The sequence below is a fragment of the Cryptotermes secundus genome, unplaced genomic scaffold (genome assembly GCF_002891405.2).
Source record: "Cryptotermes secundus unplaced genomic scaffold, Csec_1.0 scaffold944, whole genome shotgun sequence".
Classification (NCBI taxonomy): domain Eukaryota; kingdom Metazoa; phylum Arthropoda; class Insecta; order Blattodea; family Kalotermitidae; genus Cryptotermes; species Cryptotermes secundus.
The window spans coordinates 562,285-578,221 of NW_019719375.1; the positions used below are offsets into that span (position 1 = coordinate 562,285).

The 15,937-nt window shown below is 43.0% G+C and overlaps 2 protein-coding genes across 9 annotated transcripts in view; one reads left to right on the top strand and one right to left on the bottom strand.

The window, feature by feature from the left end:
- The window catches only part of LOC111865511 (C2 domain-containing protein 5), a 394,963-nt gene that overhangs the window by 325,781 nt on the left and 53,245 nt on the right, over nucleotides 1-15,937 (bottom strand). The gene's annotated exons all lie outside the window — the stretch shown is intronic.
- LOC111865553 overlaps nucleotides 1-15,937 on the top strand; it is a 283,579-nt gene that overhangs the window by 200,977 nt on the left and 66,665 nt on the right. For 6 of the 7 annotated variants that reach the window (XM_023853690.2, XM_023853717.2, XM_023853726.2 and 3 more), the window contains one exon: nucleotides 10,383-10,421. The exons of the other annotated variant lie outside the window; for it this stretch is intronic. The gene's annotated coding sequence lies outside the window, so the exon portion shown is untranslated. The remainder of the gene's footprint in view (nucleotides 1-10,382; nucleotides 10,422-15,937) is intronic. 7 annotated transcript variants of the gene reach the window in all.

Genomic DNA, 15,937 nt, shown 5'->3' on the forward strand with positions numbered 1-15,937 from the left:
TTAAATGTAATCCTAGAGAATGTAGCGAAAACCTGCCGAGCCACCTCAGTTTCCATTTGTGCCGTACATACGTGTATCTAGCAACGACTTTGCATGAAGGTTGATGCATTTCTGTCTGTAATATGCATCGAAAAAGAAACCATTCCGCACCAAAGCTAGCCGTAGCGAAAAAATGAAACGTGAACTGTACGGCTAATACATTCTCTTCCTAAGTCTCAATGGTTTTCGAGAAAATTAAACAAAAGAGATATGAAAATATTTTTAAACTTTAATATTCAGCAATCAACCATGGCCTGCAGAATACAAACGCGGTTAAGAAATTCTTCTGGGAAAACGAATCGCATACGTCCCTTTGATTCGACATGGGCCGCATAAAAGCGTGGCCGGCACGTAAGGCTGACAACCTTACTGCCATCTTTGAGCCGTTTGTCTAGATAATGTGGGAACCTCAACGTCTCACAACCCTATGGAGCTTCGCGGCCTGTTACAGGGATAGCTTTACTTACTTTTTTTTTTTACTGATTGGAAGGGTTTATGAATAACCCGTTGGGATGGGTCCAGGTGATAAGAATAATACGCACCAAGTTTCATAAAGATTTGTTAGGCCATACAGAAGTTGATAGGGGGATGGACAGACAGCATGATCTCATAAAGTCTACCTTGTTGTTTTCAAAATAAGGGAAATGGGCACGAAATGTATATAAATTATGTGATAATATGCTTCAAAGTCGCATTGCAATAGAACATGACATTAAAAGAACATATCAGATCTCATTTTTGTGTAGTTTAAAATAAAGATTTTGTCTCTTTTTCGGAAACTGAAACTTCGTACGTATATCAGGGCACCAGAGCCCATCTCAGCGGCGCACTTCATAAATCCCTTCTTTCGGCTCCCTGTACACTGGGTATCGGGGGCTGTTTCTCAGGGCTTGAAGCTGACCACTCCTACTAGTGCCGAGGTCAAGAATACGTGGATCTGTACATATGTCTTCTGGAGTAATGCTTAATTAGTTAAGCACAGGGACAACTTTACACAATCATGACATTTCGCAGAGGAGCACAAGTTATGAAACCCCATCCAGATACGAACTGGCTCTGTTCTACTTTTACTTTTCTTCTCTCATGGGTCTAAATATTTTCATGGGCTCTTTGTCTGCACTCTTAATCCATGTTTGTCCCCCAGAGTGAGGGGCTAAATTTTACACTCATGGAAAACGACGTTTAAAATTAATTTTGTATTCTTAATCTTTCAAATTTCTAGATAATACACGTAGTTAAGGGTACTCAAGTAATATTCATTGAAGTCGAAAAGTTAAGGGTACTGTAGTAATATTCACTTAACCCAGCAGCATTAAGCTGTGTGCCGTATAAAATACGTGACTTTTGGCTTTGGGCTCCATGGAGTTAATTAGTTAATCATGATATTAGATACAATCGAAATAGCGTGCCCCCACTACGTCTCTTATGAATACGATTAAATAATTTAACGATCCTGTATATTAATCTGGCGAACCGCGCCTAACGAGTCAACGTAATGAACAGGTTTTCGTCTTGACCTTTATTTATCACCAGTTTGAGTTGAGAGATAAGCAGCAACGAAATTATGAATGTGCTCTGAGATATAAGATCGTGTGGTTCGCTGAAAGTCCGCCGACTTCATAGGAACGTAAGCCAAGAAAGAAAACAGCAAGCAGAGCTCCCCAGAACTCTTGATAAACCACCTCTGTGAGAACCTCAAATCCTACAGAACTCCAAAACAAAATAAGTAGTCAACGTTATCGGGAATCGAATCCAGAACCAATAATGCGTGAACGGCCGCGTCATAGCTCAAGCGGTTAGTCGGTGGTTTCCCACCTCGGCTGCCCGGGTTCGATCCCGGGTTTGGTCAGGTGGGATTTTTGGTGGACAAAGTGGCGCTGGGGATGGTTTTCTCCGAGTTCTTTGGTTTCCCCTGTCAATATTCATTCCACCAAATTCTCCATCATCATAATCACCCGGTGCAGGCTACAATAGGCCAATCAGTGGCCGCCGTGCCGAGTGGACCCAGTTGGACTCCACTCCCCACAAAGCGAATTAAAAAAAAATAATGCGTGAACTTAAATGCGTGAGTAATTTAGACGTAGTTACCCTCGGAGCCGCATTAGCAATAAGGCATTGCTATAACAGGCATGCTCGCTCGGAAATGAATTGGAAATCCACGCGCGTACATGAGATCACGTATGCAGGCTTTATGCCGCATAAAACATGTCTTAATCCGTACTAAAATATAAACAAAAGGAGAAAAGTTATATATGCAGATTCCCCCAAGGAAATGTCAGTTGCGGAGTAACGGCGCCCTTTACCTTTGCACCGTGCGCTTGAAAGTAATACTGCAATAAGTTGTATAGGCTGTCAGTTAGGAAACTGTCTCGGGCTGTCCAGCTCAACGGCGTGCCATGTTACCGTATTCCAAAGTGACCTTGCTTTAGAAGCGATGCTCGTGTAATGAAGTTATCATTTCATCGTGCTTCCATTTTTAGATCATGAAAATTCTGAAGATGGTAGCGAATTTATGAAAAATTTAGATGAAGTGTTTTTTAAGCTGAATGTTACTTTTTTCTCATCGTGAAGAGGAAGTTTGCGCTCTCAAATGAGCTAGACAGCTATGCTGGCGGGAGTGTAAGTTCCTCGTAGGGCCACCAATGTCAGATAGCTCAAAGGATAGGGGACCCTGGTGCTCCAGGTTTGGGGTTGGGCATGGGACTAATGACTCCACCTCGGAAAAATTTACTGCTACGAAACGACGGGGTTGCCAAGACGCACACAGGGTTGTAGCGCCAGTGAAGAATAGGAATAAGAAGAAAGTTATTTGTATCTGGTGGAACTTTACTGATGTCACATGGGAACATACCATTTCTGATTACTAATTTCGACAATGAAGGAGATAGAATGTTTCTTCGAAATGCCTGTGAGGTTCTGCCAAATTACGTACTCTAACATCTCAGAATGTAGTACCGCTTCGTGACCAGCTTCATACTTCGTACCCAGTCATAGTATTTTGAAGATCAAATCGGAGAGAATGAGATCGGCGAATCATGTAGCACGAATGGACAAAATGAGAAATTAGTACAGCATCGTGATCGGGAAATGGAAAAGGAGATCATTGAAGACGCCTAGGTGTGGCTGATGTATAATACAAACTTACTGAAACTTGTAACTTATTAAAATTGACTTCGCTGAAGCAGGCTGGATTGATCTATGAATATGGGCCAAGGGCGGTTGTATTCAACACGATTATGAACGTCCGGATTCCATAACAAGCGAAGAATTTGTTGGCGAATAAATTTTTCAAGAATGACTTTTCTCCACTGGGTTAATACAGCGAACATTCCTCTAGCGCTGGTTTCTCCAACGGGGATTCGATTATGCGCGATCTTCCACAGAAGCTCTAGCAGCTGTACGGAGTTAGTTTGATGTCTAACTTCGTGTGAAGTGTTTCATCTGTCTTATATTATTATGTCCAAATTTTTGTTGATATTGTGGCATGCCGCCAAAAAGGAGAGGAGACATGTCCATTGATAGGCAACGGCTGCGATAAGTAAATATACCTCAGCGGAAACGCAGTACCAGCAAACCGTTGCAAGGAAACGCCCGTATACTGTTACCAGTAATTCAATTTACATATTGTTGAAGAACGGGTTATCGTGACGTTCCTGTATTTAAAGCTCCATGACATGAAGGTATGCATCTACAGTGGAATGCATATTTACCTCGGCACTAGATAGAGTCGAGTGGACAGCATCACGCTTCAGATGCACTACCCACCATACCCACAACATTCTGCAAATCGAGACGAGGAAGACTGAAAATGGCGGTCGAGTGGACAGAAGTTCTTCGTATTTCGGAGGTGCAATGTCGGCCACAGAATTCTGCACATCGAGACAAGGGAGACTGAAAATGGTGGCCAAGTGGGCATAATTCCTGCTTCGTATTTCGGAAGTGCAATATCGGCCACAACATCCTGCAAATCGAGACAAGGAAGACTGTAGATATTGGGTCAAATGGGCGGAAGTCCTTCGTATTTCGGAGGTGCAATATCGGCCACAACATCCTGCAAATCGAGAGAAGGAAGACTGTAGATATTGGGTCAAATGGGCGGAAGTCCTTCGTATTTCGGAGGTGCAATATCGGCCACAACATCCTGCAAATCGAGAGAAGGAAGACTGTAGATATTGGGTCAAATGGGCGGAAGTCCTTCGTATTTCGGAGGTGCAATATCGGCCACAACATTCTGCAAATCGAGACAAGGAAGACTGAAGATATTGGCGAAGTGGGCAGAAGTCCTGCTTCGTATTTTGGAGGTGTAATATCGATCTTGATGCCAGCCGAGTTTTTCGTTTTTATGAGTGATTTCAAGGAGCCGGGATCGATCATGAAGTTGGCCAAGACCACTTCCGACGCGCTGTAATCTCAGTGAATGAAATCGCTCAAAATTGAACCAAGAAAGCCAGCAGACGAAAAAGATCTCTGTCGGGTATCGAACACCGGAACAGCCCATAGCCAGGCATTTTGACTGACCTGTCATGTTACAGAGATTTCATTCTAGTAATGCTATTTATTGAACAGGACAACAGTTGTGCCTCGATTTACGCATTTTCGGTATCCACGTTTTAACAGACCCAGTCTTCATACTTAGTATCATGCGTGGTGTAAGGGCCGTTCCCCGCGGAAGCGCGATTTATCGTTTCTTGAAACAGGCCCCGGAGAAGAAATGGGAAACTTCTGTATTACCAAAAAAAAAAAATTGAAATCCCACTTGGATTGCTGGCCAAGACGGGGCGGGGGACGTGTTGAGAACAGTTCCCCCGGTCACCCAAATTTAGTCCCGTTATGTGATCCGAAGGCTAGTTTATGATTGCTTAATATATTATAGGTCTAAAGAAATAAATAATTGTTGCTTAAGTGTCTCCTTTATTTAAATAAGTACTCATAGACTTCCACTTGAACGTCTTCTGTTGTACAGACCGTTGAAAATGAAACGGACAGTTTTATTCCAAGGTTTTCGTCGAGGTCCGCTTCCTTTGCGGCTGCAAGTATGCATTGCAAACAGCCTTACATTAAATTGACTCACATATACACTTGGTCGTCGACTTACGACCACGAAAAAATGTAAAATAAAAGATGATTAAAATGTAAAAGTTTTTAGAAATAAATTATAAAGATGAAAGAAAGATTAGAAAGGTTAAAAAGTACTCTTAATAAATATATGGCCGACATACGACCAGATACAGTCAGAACGGAAGTCGGTCGTAAGTCGACGACAAAGTGTGTGTAACGCTGCGATTGCAGTGGTATTGTATTTCGCTTTCAACTGCGCAAACAAGATCTCAGTCAGCAAGAGGACTATTGAATCATTTCTCACTAAAATAAACATCCTTTTGACGACACAATTCGTGGAAGAGGTCTTCGATTAACGAGTGACGCGCATTTGCCTTTCTCAACTACCGCGGCTTATCTCAAGTGTTCTACTGCCATGCCCCTCACGCAGTTCCTCCCCGTGTGCAGTGAAAGTGACGAAATACCCTTGACGATCTGGCGCGAGCTATGCTGTTCATACTTGGATAGATTTTCTTCCGCACAAAATCTCCGTGGCTTTTAGTCCGCAAGCGAAATATACCGACCGAGCGACTGCTGCTTGTCGGCGAAGTTAGTGCCAACTTTTTGCGGATAGAGGGCGTTGCGTGGTTAGCGCAACGCATCCCCACGGCCATTAATCTCTGTTATCTAGACCGGGTTTCTTCCACACATCAGTTCAAGATCAACTTGTAATATCCACATCTCCGAGATTCTCGCGGAAAACGAGAGAGTGGAGTCTAATGGTGCAGGTCAGGGGACGCCAACATTTGGGGAATGGGGGACATGGAACTAGAAATAGCTACTAATTTATATTGGGCACAGTATGAATTTGCTAAAAAAAGTAAAAACGCAAATTGAAATAATTAGACAACGAATGAATGAATTCTGTCTTCTGGAATATTACGCCGTGTAATCCGGTGAAAGTCAACCAACGTTTCGGAGGAACATCGGCTCATTTTCAGGGCCGAAGTATTGCTCTGCTTCCTGTCTGCGTAATACTGGTTTCTTGCTAAGACTGACTTGTGAACCCAAGATGAGGGCAACATGTTTCTCCCTAACATTTCTCCCTAACATTGCTTGACATTTCATTGGACTAACCCAAGCGGACCCCAAGAAACTAAAAAAAAAATATATATATCGGGTGAATCGAAATTATTGTCGGGGTTTGCGTAGCTTATAAATGAAAACCCCGACAGTAATTTAGAAGCAGTCTGTATAGTGTGAGTATGACAGTATCTGCGATGAGACAGATTCAGCATGTGAACCGACGCTGTTTGTCATCTGGAATTAAGATCAGTGGTAACGATAGGCGTCAGTCTGCAGCGTGAGATATGACGGTAAGTGAAGTGTTTATACCAGCTGTGTTAATAATACGAATACGAGCTGGTCAGAATACTACCAGATCCTGTTCTCCTTGGAAATACGTGTGGTGCAGGAGTACGCAAAAGTAAGCCTGTATGCACGCTCTTGTTAGGCAGATATGTTTTGCCTTCTGCAGAAACTTGAGTAGGGTGACCTGAGCGAGACCACGTGTGCGGTCCATGTAAGATGGAAACATATCACTTGGTGCCCAAATGTTCCTCGTGGAAACGAAGTCTAGCGATATCCAAGGGCTTACTGTGAGCTAGACATGTAGGATGTGTGAGGGAGAGTGTAGATACATAAAGAATTTTAGTGCGGAAAACCTCGTGGAAACCTGCCCCTCGGGATACAAATAAGGGAGCGAATGGAAATGATGGATCATAGAGAAATGAGCTGCGAAGATGTAAACTGGAAGAAATTGGCATGGAATATATCATGCAACAAATTGAAATAAAAACACAAATATTATATTCATATAGCGAGATGTTACGTGAAACATTTCTCAGATGAACTATATGAAATGTGTCAAAAATGAAGCCTCAGAATTGAAGACCCGAGATGTACACGTAATAACACGTGGCCAGGTTATGGTTACCGCTGAGCTCATGGCCATCCTATATGGGCGCGTATGTAACAACGGTACGGTGATAATTAGTAGGGAAACCTATTTAAATGCTGCTTCGTCTGTTACGTATCTCGCATGGATTCACCCGGGATTAAAACCGAGTACCTGCGCAGGTAACAGTCATTCCTCATGATAAGGGAAAGGAACAAATGTTTTATGCCACTTTCGCTTTATTACATATATTATTACTGCTTGGAATAAATGAAACGCATAATGGGGAGGTTATGTTCGCATTTTGATCGTCAAGGATACAGAACGGATATTATGTAAACTTGGTATTGGGAGTGTACACAAAAAGTGGTCAGTCGGATTTAATTCTAGCTCACGTCAGTCAAATATCTGAAGAAAAGAGGCAGTTTGAGAGAACTAGATATTGATAAGAGGGTAATATACTCTTGGGAACGCGATAGGGATACATCGAGTTCTGTAAAAGACGGGGAATTCTTGGCCAGGCAATGGGTATGTGGCCTGTTGGTGTTAAATTGGGAAGCATCTTGTTGTGGCCTATTGTCAGGTTCTTATCCCAGCATCTTCTTGAGGAATTTCGAAAATCGAATGAAAATAAAGGGGATAGCTCGTCCTTGGATCGACAGTCTAACACTTGAGTAGGGTTTAAACCACTAAACCTCGAGATTCGATATTTCTATAGGCGTTTGTGTTAAATATCGGATATTCTTACCGAATAGTTGGGATTTGTTACCTTTGTGCCATCTGCCGCTCAGAATGTAAACTAGATACGTTATTCGCTGGTATAATGGCGCATGGTAAAGCCAAATTGTTGTTAGTGTTTTATAATTAAATACTGAGGCATTAACAAGTTTTTTTTTTCAGACTGCGTTGCTATTTTTTTAAGGACAGTTTCATACCCTCATCAGTTCCGAGGCACGTTTTATTTTGCGGGGAATAGCCACCAAAAAAAGTAATCTCAAAGTGACGGATTCTTGAACGTCGTTAGTGTAATAGTTTGAAACTGGCCTTGCTTGCGCTGCCTGGCACTGTTCGTCGTCAGGTCCTTTTCGAATTAAAGCATCAAACTTTTTAACAATTTACGTGCTGCGCACAAAGAAACCAGTTTTAAAGGCACAAACTCATATCGCGCTGGCCTATAATGTATCTGTTTGAGAGTAATAAAACGTAACATATCCTGCCATCTATCATTCGTGACTCGCGTCATCTCTCAGCAGTTGCATATTTATAGCTATCAAACAACTGAAATCCGGATGGAAATATAACAACAGAAGAAAAATCAGGATTAAAGTGTTATGTAATGAAACATGTAGAATCTATCTGATAGAATTTTTACCAGTCATGGATGAATGAATTTCGACGCTATCTCAGTTTCTGACATGATCTTCATCATTATCACTGGAATCATCAGTAGCTGGTACGGTAACTTTTTGCTCTGAAGGAGCCCCACCCAGTGGTCAGACGGGAGGCCAGACTGGTACGAAGACCAGTTCTAGCAGCTGCTGATAGGTATAACTGTATTTACGTTACAACGCAGTGTGTTCAGTTTACGCCCACTCGAATTGCATACACATTCCAGTCCTCGACGACTGAACGTGACTTTTCACTATCGTAATTAACCTTTAACTTTGTGAAGCGTTGTTCTGCCCATAAGTTAAGCCGTTACCATGATTTATGAATAGGAAATGAGCATGTGAAGAGAAAACGCTACCCGAAGGTTATTTGATTCGTTTGTGGTCTAGTGATCAGAATTCCTGGCTACAGATCCAGAGGTCCCGGGTTCGATTCCCGGCGCTACCAGATTTTCTGAGAAGTAATTCGTCTGGAACGGGGTCCACTCAGCCTAGTGAGGATAATTGAGGAGCTACTTGAATGGAAAAGTAGCGGCTCCGGTCTAGAAAACCAAGATTAATGGCCGCGGGGATCCGTTGCGCTGACCACGCGACACCCTTTGTCCGCTAAAGTTGGCACTAACTTAGTAGACAAGCGGTGGTCGCTCGGTCGGTACAGTTCGCTTGCGGACTAAAGGCCACGGAGTTGTTTCCTAAAACGATCTGCCTATTTATTCATATGCAGTGTTACAGCAAAGCTCTTTATTAATTTTTGTATATTCAACCCCTCCTGTGAAGCATAGGATGAATTCGTCAGTGATTAGAACACGTTGCCGCTTCGGGGTAACACACTGTATGCTACTTCTATAATTTCATGCCCATAGTGGCCGTGGGATCGACGTTACGGCAAGTTAATGTAGGGCCCTGAAACTTTGTATGCTACTAAACCTTCGAAACATAATGAACTTTGTGGAGATACTTCTGAAGAATGTGTAACAACATGGAGTCTACTCGAAATATATACGTATATATGTATATGCCGGTCACGGTAGCCGAGCGGTCTAAGGCATTTATACTGTCTTCGCTCGCTTAGAAACCGGGATCGTGGGTTCGAATCACACTCAGGGCATGGATGTTTAGTTTGTGTGTGTGCGTTTTTCTGTGTTTGTGTACAGGTAGAGCGACGAGCTGATCACCCGCCCAAGGAGTCCTACCGATCGTGTAAGATCTAGAAAAACCTAAGTGAACGGAGAAGTTTACGGAGGTAGGCCAAGGCCCACTGGGGCTGTAGTGCCAAGGAAAAAAAAAATATATACATATTTAATTACCGGTTTGGTGACAGCTGATGAACCGTCGGCACCAGGCATGGGAATCGTTTGTATGGAAACATAAGTTCTGTACGAAATATTATTTGCGTCTCAAAGGTTAACGAGGTACGGCGATTGTGAGAAAATTTTAGATCATAGGCGACAAATTTAACATAGTAAGACACCAAGTAGAAGTGGAAACCATATACATTGTACACACTAAATAGACTGTCTATCGTGTTGTAGTTCTCTGTGGTCGCACCAAATAGATATAAACATTTGAACGAAAATTAGGTATCTCTTCTTTACCGAGCGTCTTGTTAGGCTAGAAGTTCTTGGGAAGAACTAAGCGCCTGGATTGCTATGATACGACACGGACGTCACAGAAAACAAATTAAAAGGGGGGGGCACACAGCAAGGTAATCTCGTGAGCCTTGTAACAAAAGTAAGGGGAGATACACGGCAAAGTGATATCGTAAGCCCCATTAGCCTATATACTTAAAGGGGATATACAGACAGCAAGGCGATCTCATAAGCCTCCTTTTATTTTGCTCAAATAACGAGAGTAGACTAAAAATTACGCCATATGTTTCAACTACATTTGCGCTATAAATCTTTAATTATTTATTTGCTGGTAGCCCCCTGTTCAACATTTGTTTTCTCTGGTTGTTTCAGGCGGGTGGAGCATAGTCAAGCAAGAACGTCATCATTATGGTAAGTTTGTTATAGGCCTGTTATACTCTGCAGTCAATACACAGCTTTGTAGCTGATAAATTAACGGAGAGGCTAACAGTCGTTTAGGTGTTCGAAAAATTCCCTCCTTTTATGAAAACCGAAGATTCCGTACCGTGTCCGACAAGACTCCGTTATTTGTCTCTGTCCTGTGCCATTTTAATCCAGTCCCATCGTCACATCCTATGTCGTTTATGATACATTGTAATACCGTCGTCTCCTACACGCTTATATCTTCGAAGATATCTCTTCCATTCAGATTTTCCGGCAATAACTATGTATACAGACACTGTTACATGCGCGCTGCACCTATAGGGGGAAGTAGAGGTCTCTCGGTGGTCAGCTTCACGCCTCGACCGGCTTGCCATCTGGAAATGTGCCCCACCACTTATTGGACAGCGGGCTAGGTGGGCCCCAGAACCGATCAGTACTCTGCGGAGAAGAGAAATATCTTTCCCCAGCCGAGCATTGACACCCGAGTTCACAGTAGCCTAGTCTCTATACCGACTGAACTATCTCAAATGCCGTTGGGCGCATTGAATGGGTTACACTGTGTTGAATGAAAATTATATACCGGCCCTTGACCCAGAGTACCGACGTTTGGTAGAAACAAGCTTGTTGTTTGCATGACTTACTCTTCGACGCTAATGGAGGCCGAAACGCCTGGCAGCTTTAACCAGACTTTTATAACATCTCAGAACATTGCATCATTCATAGTCACAGCCGTGAAAATCTCGAAATAACCAGTATAAACCAAATTAAAATGCAATAGGATAATGACATTATGACATCTAAGGGAAGGAAAGTACAGTTTGCTTCTAAATTATTGTCGGGGTTTCCGTGGCCTATGATTTTCAAACCGGAAATAACAAAGTAAGACTTCTGACGGAATATGAAAGTGTAACTAAAAAAGTTTTACTTGGCAACGGTGTACTCTCCGCACAGATTTCTGGGAGAAGATATGTAGAGTGTTAGGATAGGTGGCGGATGGAAAAGTCTCAGGATTGTGTCCAGTAACGGGCGTTGTCATTACATGTGTTAACCCCAGGAAGTGCAGTGGTTACTGTACGTACCAGCTGCTTTAACACGCAGAAACTCTGTATTCTGTCCTGCACAGAATCCGCATAATTCTCATGTTAAATGGCGATTATTTCTCTGTGTAGCATTAACCCATTTGCCTTAGACATGGAGACATCCTCTGTGAGACAGAATTTAGATTAGCTTCGTGGCGTCAGAGGAGCGAAACGTGTGGTTTCTGCTGTCAGGTTGAAACCAGTGAATGATTCGTTGATTTCTATTTTCATAATGCGCACGGAATTGCGAATTACTGAAGTTTTATAACCTTGTATTTGAAGTTCAAGTAGATGAAGCCAATCCCATTAGTTCAAGGTTCAAGTTGTACAGGAGAAAGTATTCGCATATGACGTCACGCGTACAAGTCCATACATTGCGTAGGTGTAGTCTGCACCAAGCCCATCCGGTACATTTCAGTTCCTTGCCCATTTCCTTCATCCAGGTTTGTGTTTGTTTAACTTCATTATAGCTCAGTGTGTCAGTATTAGATAAGTAACTTACTTACTCATGGAGCTGAGCCCTTCTTGAGGAGCCGCCAATTCTGCACCTACTCAAGACTTTCCCAGCATTTTATGGAACCCGAAGGTTCAGTACCGTGTTCACAAGAGCCCTCCACCGGTCCCTATCCTGAGCCAGATCTATCCAATCAGTACCATCCCATCCTATCTCTCTAAGATCCATTCTAATGTTGTCCACCCACCTACGCCTTTGTCTTCTCTGTGGTGTCTTTCCAATATCCTAGACGCATTCCTCGTCTCCCCCATTCGTGCTACATGACCTGCCCACCTCATCCTTCTTGACAGATAAAATAATTATAAAACGAAATTTTTCGAAAGCAGATTGGGAACACAGCACACATCGCACAAAACTCTACGTGTTAACCAGCAGAGAAAACTGACATAGTGCAGAGGGTTCTGTAAAAGTTAAAGTAATAGTTACTCAGTTGGATAAGAAATTTCCCTCTTAAGAAAACCGAAGACCTACAACCGTGACTTCTTAAATGTATGGATATATTTACAGTATATTCCTAACCCTATAATCTGTTCCCCTCACCTTATTATGACATGAGCCAGGATAGCGCAGTTGGTATAGCTACTGGCTACGGGGTCGGAGTTCGAGTCCCGGTAGGGTAAAAAAATTTCACTTTTCCATGTCCAGACCGGCTCTGGGGGCCACCCAACCTCTTATCCAATGGGGACCGGGGGTAAAGCGGCCGGGGAAGGAGGCTGACCACTCCTGCTAGTGTAGAAATCAAGAAAACATGGATCTATACATCTACTCTCCCTTACGTCTTCTTGACGTATTGCTTAAGTAGTTAAGTACAAGGAAAACTTTACCTTTTTTAATGTTTCCATACAAATTCCTGTATTTCTGTCTGCAGTGACTCGTTGGTTATTGCAATCGAACAGAAAATTATCGCTTGGCCGCCATATTACTTTTAAATATTCTAAAGAGAAAGTTGCCAAAAAATATGCATATTTCTCTGGAAGGTAATATCACGCGCCATCTCAGACTCTCCATCGAGTGGTGTCATCATCTTTTACTTTATTTGTTTATTTAACGACGTTTTCAATAGTCCAGTATGTAGCATTCAGTGATAACACGATAATGAATAATGAATTTGATATTCGAGGAAGGCTGCTGTCCCGCACTTACTTGGAGGAACTGAGGAAGACCATGATAAACTTTGCGTCGGGATACTCAATCTGCGGACTGAAAGTATAGTGTCGATCCCAAGACATAAGTTCGTATAGCTCCTGTGTTCATATTATTCATGGTAGGGAATTAGAAAGTGACCTCCAGTGGCATGATGGTTACAACGTGTTTCGCGAATATACGCGAGTTAATTGCAAAGTTATGGGCGGGTATCCACTCGGACGGGAGGGTGCCGGAAGAGCCTGTGTTGCGAAAGTGGCTGAAGCTTCCAAATTTCCGGAAGTATGCACATCAGTAGGCTTCCTACAACTCTGTAGATGCAGACGCGCAAAGGTGAAGGACGTGTAAGGTCCGGGAGGTCAGGGAAGGACCTCCTTTTTAAACCCACGACACACGTGAGGCAATGTGTCCACATCTGCCATATTTACTCCCCTGTTATAAAAATACTTTTTTCTTTGTGGGTTATCTAACGAAGCTTTGGCCGTGCCATAGCTCAGCCGGTTAGTCGCCGGCTTCCCACCGCTGCGGCCCGGGTTCGATCCCAAGTCAGATCGTGTGGGATTTGCGGTGGATGAAGTGGCACTGGGGCATGTTTTCTCCGAGTACTTGTGTTTCTTCTGCCACTTCGCATTCCACCAACTTCTGCACACATCATCATCATCATCATCATCATCATCTACTATACGAAGAGGCTGGTACAATAAGCCAACTACTGGCCGACGTACCAAGTAGACTCAGTCTCACCCCACCCCAAGGGAAAATGGAGTGAAGCTTTAAGAATCGAAACTATAGCGTCGGATGGTAGGTGAATGACGAATTCGAAAGGATTTGGAAGCAGTTGTGACCTGTTATACCAGTTGTGACACCATTTGTCGCGTTTTGCCTATGTGACGCGACAAATAAATTCACCCAGATCTCGGATTTAGCGAATAAGTTTATTGGCCAGTCTCCTCTACACTTAACAAGTACAAATATTCACAATCACAGTTACTGCCTCGAAGCCAACTGAAAACCGACTGCTCTTCTAAGGTCAGCTACAACTGCACTCGTCTCTTGTCACAGTTGCACTCTTTATAACATCCACGCGGACTCGATAGGGAATCCCATCTCGAAGGGTTCATTCTGCTCGCTGCTATCGAAACGTTGCTTCCAACAATTCGTGTATAACGGTGGAAATTACACTATTGGGTTGTTAGCCGCTGTATAACAATGGATGTATTCCGATTGTAGCGGGAACATTGGTCGTTGCCTAGGAAATCAACTGTGATCTCAACTATTCCGGCTTTCTGGCACGCCACAATAGTAATCCAAACATTTTCCTGGAGAGACTGAGGAAACCCATTAAAACCTAGCATCTCCCGAATATACCACTGCAGACCAGCCTTTCGGGTGGCGAGTATTATTGCGACGGGATAATTCCGTAAGCAAAGTGATGGTTACGTGTTGGATAGCAGAGGTTCGATTGCCGATTAGTATAATACTAATACTAGTACTTCCACTCCGGCGACCTGTACCACGGACCAGTAACATGGAAAACATGGTAAACAAGCGTCATTCCAGAAGGTTTGCAGAAAGTATTATGCAAGTTTCTCCAAGGTGGAATGCTCGCCCGGGTTTTGTTACAAGTACAAAGTCGTGCTGGTTGTAGTGTGAAGGCAACTCTGTCCCACAGCTGATCAGCTGTGTAAATTTCATGCACTAAACGAAGTCGCCAAACGGCCCGTGTGCCAGGATTCACTTAATAGCAGAATTAAATTAATGGTGCAGCGTCTTTCTTGAGAAGCTACTAGTCGCCCAGCTGCTTAGAGTATTCACTACATTTTGTGGAAGGGTAATTACTGTGTTTACGAGAGCCCGCCACTGGTCCCCTTCCTGAGCCCGATAAATCCAGCACTCTCTCTCTATCCCTATTCCTTTAAGATTAATTTTAATATTGTCACGTTATATGTGTGTGACTCTAGATGGGTTTTGGATTGGTGAATAGATTTATTTATCACTTACAGGTCGTAACACCAAATAAGTGTAACACTGTCAAATTTCCACATTTTGCAGTTCACTAGAGCACACAGTCTAGTGTTCCCAGTCAGTTACTAGACGTTTCCTGGTAAGAGTTCCATCAATGGCTATGCCTCTGCCTCAGGCTCAAGTCCTCTCTTCACGGACTCCCGTACAGAACTGACTTGGTCACCCCAGTTGCCTTCCTTATAACTCCTCGGCACGGACCGAGTAAACAAACCCCCGTTACCAACAGTACCTTTATTGTTGCTCGTCGATTCGTCGTTCTGGAAACGTGTTTACGAGCCGTTGCCCAGAAACGGGTCTGGTATATTATATCGCTGTCGCTTCATAGTAACGGCTCCACACGCTACATTATTATTATCCTCCCATCTACGCCTAGCTCGTTCAAATGACTAACAGGTACTGTAAATTAATTATTTTGCATTAAATTATACATAATTCCTACTAGTACAGATCCCAGTGAGGCCCGTAGTCTTGTTAGATTAGTCAGGTACAATATCAAGAAGTTCCCCGCCGTATAGAAATACTTCACACCCGACTTGTAAGTATTTTTATGCTCCGTTTGCATACAAAATTTCACCCGCCTAGCGCTAACAGTACGTTGTCGTCGAAAGTAGGTCTAGAGAACTAATTACAGATTTTGCGCGCCCGCCATGTTGTTATTCGACACTCTTTAACAGACCTAAACAAAATGTGTATAACAATTTATTACTGCACAAAAATTCAAGGTCCTGAACTCAGGCCTCATC